General features: G+C 41.4%; 1 protein-coding gene across 1 annotated transcript in view; it reads left to right on the top strand.

The window, feature by feature from the left end:
• LOC112077840 (collagen alpha-1(VI) chain) overlaps positions 1 to 8,388 on the top strand; it is a 35,035-nt gene extending 26,647 nt beyond the window's left edge. Inside the window, exon 5 of the mRNA XM_070441850.1 lies at positions 8,255 to 8,388. The gene's annotated coding sequence lies outside the window, so the exon portion shown is untranslated. The remainder of the gene's footprint in view (positions 1 to 8,254) is intronic.
• The last annotated feature ends 495 nt before the right edge of the window (positions 8,389 to 8,883 follow it).

The raw sequence follows: 8,883 nt of genomic DNA, 5'->3' as shown, positions 1-8,883 counted from the left end.
TCTATGTATTCGCATCTCTATGTATCTCATCTCAATGATCTCATCTCTATGTATATCTCAATCTTTATGTATCTCAATCTCTAGTGTATCTTCAGTCTTTACGTATCTCTCTTTAGTATCTCATCTCTATGTAATCTCATCCTCTATGTATCTCATCTTTTATGTATCTCATCTCTATGATTCTCATCTTTATGTATCTCATCTCTATGTATCTTCATCTCTTATGTATTCTCAATCTTTATGTATCTCATCTCTATGTATACTCATCTCTATGTATCTCATCTTATGTATCTCATCTTTATTGTATTCTCAATCTCTATTGTATCTCATCTCTATGTATCTCATCTTTCATGTAAATATCTCATCTCATGTATCTCATCTCAATATATCGCATCTCTATGTATCTCAATCTCTATGTATCTCATCTCTATGTAATCTCATCTCTATGTATCTCATCTCATATGATATCTCATCTCTTATGTATCTCATCTCTAGCTCATCTAAAATCATCTTATGTATCTCCATCTTTATGTATCTCATCTCTATGTATCTTCATCTAGTATTCATCTCAACTATCCATCTCATAATATCTCATCTCTATGTATCTCATCTCAATGTATCTCATCTCTATGCTATCTCATCTTTATGTACTTTTCATCTCTATGTATCTCATCTCTATGTATCTCATCTCTATGTATCTCATCTACAACTATCTCATCTCTATGTATCTCATCTCTATGTATCTCATAACTCAACAACTATCTCATCTCTATGTATCTCATCTTACAACTATCTCATCCTATGTATCTCATCGTCTATGTATCTCATCTCTATGTATCATTCATCTATTTATGTATTCTCATCTCTATGTATCTCATCTCAATGTATCTCATCTCTATGTTTCTTCATCTACAACTATCTCATCTCTATGTATCTCATCTCTATGTATCTCATATGTATCCCTACTATGTATCTCATCTACAATTATCTCATTCTCTAGTATCTCATCCTCAATGTATCTTCATCTCTATGTATCTCATCTTACAACTATCTCATCTCTATGTATCTCATCTCTATGTATCTCATCTACAACTATCTCATCTCTATGTATCTCAATCTCAAATATCTCATCTCTATGATCTCACTCTATGTATTCTCATCTCTATGTATCTCATCTCTATGATCTCATCTAATGTATCTCATCTCTATGTATCTCATCTCAACTATCCTCATCTCTATGTATCTCATCTCTATGATCTCATCTCTATATATCTCATCTCTATGTATTCTCATCTCTATGTATCTCATCTCAATGTATCTCATCTCAACTGTATCTCATCTCAATGTATCTCATCTAACAATCTAATCTCATCTCTTATGTATCTAATCTCTATGTATCTCATCTACAACTATCTCATCTCTATGTATCTCATCTCTATGTATCTCATCTCTATGATCTTTCTCTCTATGTATCTCATCTCTATGTATCTCATCTCAATGTATCTCATGTCTCAATGTATCTCATCTCAATGTATCTCATCACCAAACTATTCTCATCTCTATGTATCTCATCTCTATGTATCTCTCATCTTTATGTATTCTCATCTCTATGTATCTCATCTCTATGTAATCTCATCTCAATGTATCTCATCTCAATGTATCTCATCTCAATGTATCTCACATTATCTACAAACTATCTCATCCAGATATTCTCATCTCTATGTATTCTCATCTACAACTATCTCATCTCTATGTATACTCATCTCTATGTATCTCATCTCTAATGATTCATCTCTTATGTATCTCATCTCAAGTATCTCATCTCCAATGTATCTCATCTACAACTATCTCATCTCTATGTATCTCATCTCTATGTATCTCATCTTTATGTATCTCATCTCTATGTATCTCATCTCTATGTATCTCATCTCAATGTATCTTCTCACTCTAGGTATCTCATCTCAATGTAGTCTCATCTACAACTGTCTCATCTCTAGTATCTCATCTCTATGATATCTCATCTACAACTATTAATGTCAAGTATCTCAATGTAGACACTCTCTTTTTAGATTTTCCAAAGCGTTTGACACGGGTTGATCATGAATATTACTTTCTAAATTGCGTTATTATGGTTCATGATATACATATTAACTGGTTATATATCATGGCATGATAGAGAACAATTGTTTATGCACGCTGTGCATCTACCAGGGCCAAGATGTCCTGTGGTGTACACAGTGTTCAATACCAGTCTAGTTTTTATATTGGAGGGTAAGGGGTTAGGGGTGAGGTTTAACCAAAAAATAGCCACCTTCTCTTATTACCTGGCTCATCTGCAGCTTTGTTTAAGAAACTCAATATCTTGTCTATTTATAAACATTAAACAACTATGCACTTTCATCAATACTCATACCTCCCAGACAGTTTACCTAAACCTTCAATGGATTCTTGACATGAATGATGATGATTCCATATGTGTTATTTCATGGTTCTGATGTCTTCACTATTATTCTTCAATGTAGAAAATAGTAAAAAATAAAGAAAAAACCCTGGAATGAGTCGGTGTGTCCAAACGTTTGACTGGTCCTGTATATTAGTGGTGTGTTATTCATATCATTCCTTTGTGATTCCAACCTCACCTGCACACCGTCTTTACCAGTTTTTATCTGCACTGTTTTGTCTTTCACTTATTTTCTTTGGTGTGAATAAATAAACATAAATACATTTTTTTTTTTTTTAAACTGACTGGTTTTCTGATCCCACCCCCTCATTTTTTTTTCAAGGTACTGATCTGTGACCAACAGATGCATATCTGTATTCCCAGTCATGTGAAATCCATAGATTAGGGCCTAACACATTTATTTCAATTGACTGATTTCCTCATATGAACTGTAACTAGTCAAATATTGTTGCATGTTGTGTTTATATTTTGTTCAGTATTTAATATTTGCACATAAAAGTGTTTCAACGCCATTTCCCGCATTAATAATTTTACAGACACAAAGAATTCCACCACGTCAAAGAACACATTATCGGTCGGCATTTCTAACATTTTACCAAAACTTCCTGTTTCCATCCCAGCTGTCGTGATTTTTGTTTTTTATACGGTATGACTTTACTCGCATAAAAACTGTTGATGATAACGTGGTTAGTGATGTGACATAACTTTTCTCTATGTGTGTTGTTGCTAGGCGCCACCCATGTGACCGGTCCCTGACGTGGAACTCCGGAGCGCTGCATTACTCTGATGAGATCATCTTAGTGCGCCAGCTGAGTGACGTCGCCACCGAGCGCCAGGCGCTCATCAGTGACATCAAAGGCATCAACTACATCGGCAAGGAACACACACTGACTGTGCCATCAAGAGAGGCATCGCTGAGCTGCTCATAGGGTAATACACACACTGACTGTGGCATCAAGAGAGGCATCACTAAGCTGCTCATAGGGTAACACACACACTGACTGTGCCATCAAGAGAGGCATCGCAAGCTGCTCATAGGTAACACACACACTGACTGTGCCATCAAGAGAGGCATCGCTGAGCTGCTCATAGAGGTAATACACACACTGACTGTGCCATCAAGAGAGGCATCGCTGAGCTGCTCATAGGGTAACAACACACACTGACTGTGCCATCAAGAGAGGCATCGCTGAGCTGCTATAGGGTAATACACACACTGACTGTGCCATCAAGAGAGGCATCGCTGAGCTGCTCATAGGGTAACACACACACTGACTGTGCCATCAAGAGAGGCATCGCTAAGCTGCTCATAGGGTAACACACACACTGACCTGTGCCATCAAGAGAGGCATCGCTGAGCTGCTCATAGGGTAAACACACACACTGACTGTGCCATCAAGAGAGGCATCGCTAAGCTGCTCATAGGGTAACACACACACTGACTGTGCCATCAAGAGAGGCATCGCTGAGCTGCTCATAGGGTAACACACACACTGACTGTGCCATCAAGAGAGGCATCGCTGAGCTGCTCATAGGGTAATTACAACTGACCGTGCCATCAAGAGAGGCATCGCTGAGCTGTTCATTGGGTAATACACACAACTGACTGTATAATGTTTCTCTATAGTACCTGTCTAGTGTTTTTTTGTTGCAGTGTGTGTCTCATTACGTCCCTTTCTATCGGTGTGTGTGTGTTCAGGGGCTCCCACTACCAGGAGAATAAGTACATCGTCGTGGTGACAGACGGTCATCCTCTAACAGGTTACAAGGAGCCCTGTGGTGGGATACAGGAAGCTGCCAATGAGGCAGGCAACACGGGGTTAAAGTCTTCTCCGTCGCCATATCACCTGACCAGGAGGTACGACACCACACACACACACACCACCACACACACACACACACACACACACACACACACACACACACACACACACACACACACACACACACACACACACACACTAGACCTGGCCATGGTAACAGTATTTCACTCTGTCTGTATAGTTTACTCCGCTACTTGAGTCATTTCTCTTCCTCTCTCACCAAGCCCCGCCCCCTGTCACACAAGGAGCGCAGTTGTTGTTGCTTGACCACGAGATCATGTGTCGACCGTTTGCATGGTCGATGTCTTCAGTCTGCATGGTTAATGCAGCAAATACAATAATATGTTGATGACATCTATGCTGCTTTCCACTTTGCTTCCTTATATAAATCCACAAGCGTTCTATAATTATACTATTAGTTTGTGGATGTTACTGTCTGCAAACAGCTAGTTCGTCTTTTCTTAGAAAATTGCTAAAATAAATAGCCGCTAATGCTAATCGCTAGTTAGCCGGCAAGCTAATAAATGTACTGAGTCAGAGCAAACATAGCTATCTAATACAGTCTGATACCAGTGCTGTGTAGGCCTAAATCAGCACGTTGGTTGTGCAGCAGTATCTTCTAAATCAGAGAGGAATAGGTTAGCTTCATGAAGTAAGCCAAAGCTTATAGGGTACCCCTGGGAAACACTGACCAACACTTTGGTTCCTACCCTGTCACATTAACACCTCCATGGAGATCTTATTAGTATTGGCACTCCCCTGGGAAACACTGACCAACACTTTGGTTCCTACCCTGTCACATTAACACCTCCATAGAGATCTTATTAGTATTGGCACTGCCCTGGGAAACACTGACCAACACTTTGGTTCCTATCCTGTCACAATAACACCTCCATGGAGATCTTATTAGTATTGGCACTCCCCTGGGAAACACTGACCAACACTTTGGTTCCTATCCTGTCACAATAACACCTCCATGAAGATTATATTAGTAACCTAATTTCTAATTCTAAGAACGCCTCCCTGGCTTTTTCATTGGTTGTCATGTCAAACAACACTGTGTTCAATTCATACTGAATTGAACAGTATAAACCAATCAGAATGGAGTAAGACATATTGAAATCACGTAGAATGTATGTGTTGCCACCCTGAGGTCATTCACTACTCATAAAGCACATTTACAACTTTCATTATTCAACAACATAAAATACCATCAAATATATGAAAAATATTGTGGTATGATATTTTGTTCATATCACCCAGCCCTAGAGACCATATCACCCAGCCCTAGAGACCATATCACCCAGCCCTAGAGCCATATCACCCAGCCCTAGAGACCATATAACCCAGCCCTAGAAGACCATATCACCCAGCCCTAGAGACCATAGATAAACCCAGCCCTAGAGACCATATAACCCAGCCCTAAGAGACCATATAACCCAGCCCTAGAGACCATATAACCCAGCCCTAGAGACCATATCACCCAGCGCCTAGAGACCATATACCCAGCCTAGAGACCATATTCACCAGCCCCTAGAGACCATATCACCCAGCCCTAGAAACCATATAACCAGCCCTAGAGACCATATAACCCAGCCCTAGAGAACCATATCACCCAGCCCTAGAACCATATCCACCCTAAGCCAACCCTAGAGACCATATAACCCCAAGCCCTAGAGACCATATAACCCAGCCCTAGAGACCATATCACCCAGCCCTAGAGACCATATCACCCAGCCTAGAGACCATATATCACCCAGCCCTAGAGACCATATCACCCAGCCCTTGAAGACCATATCACCCAGCCCTAGAGGACCATTATCACCCAGCCCTAGGAGACCATGATCACCCAAGCCCTAGAGGACCTTATAACCCAGCCCTAGAGACCATATCACCCAGCCCTAGAGACCATATCACCCAGCCCTAGAGACCATATCACCCAGCCCTAGAGACCATATAACCCAGCCCTAGAGACCATATCACCCAGCCCTAGAGACCATATCACCCAGCCCTAGAGACCATATAACACAGCCCTAGAGACCATATCAGGGACCAATAGAGGCAATGGCCAAGTACTACATAGTTCCAGAAAGGTTATGTACTGGTCACTAATGTAGTGTCGACTTGATGTTGCTGTACTTATGTTGATATTGATAACTGTGTGGATGTATTTATAATATGTATCGATAACTTAAGGTTACTTGCATAACCCCGGTTCTCTGATATCATGAGTGAGACGACTCATTGTGGGGATTCACCAGAACAGACAAGCCCCATACTATTGTGGAGGACTTCATTCTTCCTGCTGCCGCGGATATGGCTGGGACAWTGCTGGGGGRAAAGGTGTCACGTTCGTCATAAGGAGTAGACCAAGATGCAGCGTGATATGTTTCCATCCTTTATTTTGGAATAGAAAACTTAAAAGAACAAAACGAACAAACGAAACGTGAAGCTAGAATAATGCTCACAGGCAACTATATATAGACAAGATCCCACAAAGCACARTGGGAAAAATGGCTACCTAAATATGATCCCCAATCAGAGACAACGATAAACAGCTGCCTCTGATTGGGAACCATACTAGGCCAACATAGAAATAAAATTCACCTAGATAACCCACCCTAGTCACACCCCGACCTAACCAACATAGAGAATAAAAGCTGTCTATGGTCAGGGCGTGACAAAAGGCCRAAAAAGTATACAGACAATGGCTTCATCAAACAACACTGTTTCACGACGCATCAGTGACATGGCAGGAGATGTTTTGAAACAATTACTGTTTCTCATACAAGCCAGTGAATTCTATGCGTTACAGCTGGATGAGTCAACAGACGTGGCGGGCTTGGCACAGCTCCTGGTATATGTCCGTTACGTTTATGGGGGGTCAATTAAGGAAGACATCCTCTTCTGCAAACCACTGGAAACCAGTGGTTTGCAGTGACAAAACTGTTGTGTTGCGTGACAAAACTGCACATTTTAGAGTGGCCTTTTATTGTCCCCAGCATATGCCACACCTATCAGGTGGATGGATTAGCTTGGCAAAGGATAAATGCTCACTTTTAGGGATGTAAACAAATATGTACCCATCATTTGAGAGAAATACGCTTTTTTTGTGTATTAGGAACATTTCTGGGATCTTTAATTTCAGCTCATGAAACATGAGACCAACGCTTTACATGTTGTGTTCACATTTTTGTTCAGTATAGTAATTCTACCCTTCCAGGTAGAAAAGCTAGTCAGTATGACAGCTAGCTTTGTAGCTAAGGTAGCCAAATCTCCTCAGCTAGCTTTGTAGCTAAGGTAGCCAAATCTCCTCAGCTAGCCTTGTAGCTTAGGTAGCCAAATCTCCTCAGCTAGTCTTGTAGCTAAGGTAGCCAAATCTCCTCAGCTACTCTTGTAGCTAAGGTAGCCAAATATCCTCAGCTAGCCTTGTAGCTTAGGTAGCCAAATCTCCTCAGCTAGTCTTGTAGCTAAGGTAGCCAAATCTCCTCAGCTAGTCTTGTAGCTAAGGTAACCAAATCACCTCAGCTAGCCTTGTAGCTAAGGTAGCCAAATCACCTCAGCTAGCCTTGTAGCTAAGGTAGCCAAATCACCTCAGCTAGCCACGTGGTGCTGAGGAGAGCTGAGTAGAACTCTTCTGTAAGGAAGAGAGGTGAGAATGATCAGARGGCAGGCGACTGGCTCTTTAGTATGAGGGGAAGGGCTCCCTTATTCGACACTCAACCTGTCTGTCTGTCTCCGACAGACGTGTATGATTGGTCCTTTGAGCTACTTAGGAGATTCTGGTGAATCCCCACAGTGAGACGTCAAAAATAATAATTGAACTTTACGTAGTGATAATTGATCAATGTCTGTATTGACCTCTGTATTGATCTGATCTCTGTATCTCTGTATTGATCTCTGTATTGATTTATGTATCTCTGTATTGATCTCTGTATTGACTTCTGTATCTCTGTATTGATCTCTATAGGATACCAGACTGGCAGTGATCGCTACAGACCAGAACTACAGACAGAATTTCACAGCAGCTGACAACACCAGATCCACCCAGCTACAGACCATTCGCAGCATCATAGATATGATCGTACGTATTACACCGCTCCACTTCTCTCCTCACACCTTTCATCTCCTCTCCATATCTCTCTTCCTTTCCTCTCCTCCCTAATCTCTCTCCTTCTCCTCCTCTCCATATTCTCTCCTCCTTCCTCTCTCCTCTCCTCTCCTATATCTCTCCTCCTTTCCTCCTCCTCTCCATTCTCCCCTCCTTTCCTCTCCTGTCCATATCTCTCCTCCTTTCCTCTCCTCTCCATATCTCTCCTCCTTTCCTCTCTCTCCCATATCTCCTTCCTTTCCTCTCCTCTCCATATCTCTCCTCCTTTCCTCTCTCTCCATATCTCTCTCTCTTTCCTCTCCTCTCCATATCTCCTCTTTCCTTTCCTTTCCTCTCCTCTCCATTTCTCTCCTCCTTTCCTCTCCTCTCCATATTCTCCTTCTTTCCTCTCTCTCATATATCTCCTCTCTTTCCTCTCCTCTCCATATCTCTCCTCTTTCCTCTCCTCTCCATATCTCTCCTCCTTTCCTCTCCTCTCCTCTCCTCTC

The sequence above is a fragment of the Salvelinus sp. IW2-2015 genome, unplaced genomic scaffold, assembly GCF_002910315.2.
Source record: "Salvelinus sp. IW2-2015 unplaced genomic scaffold, ASM291031v2 Un_scaffold4964, whole genome shotgun sequence".
NCBI classification, from domain to species: Eukaryota; Metazoa; Chordata; class Actinopteri; order Salmoniformes; family Salmonidae; genus Salvelinus; species Salvelinus sp. IW2-2015.
Note: the sequence above shows the minus strand (reverse complement) of the source record. Positions and strands in the feature narration are given on the sequence as shown.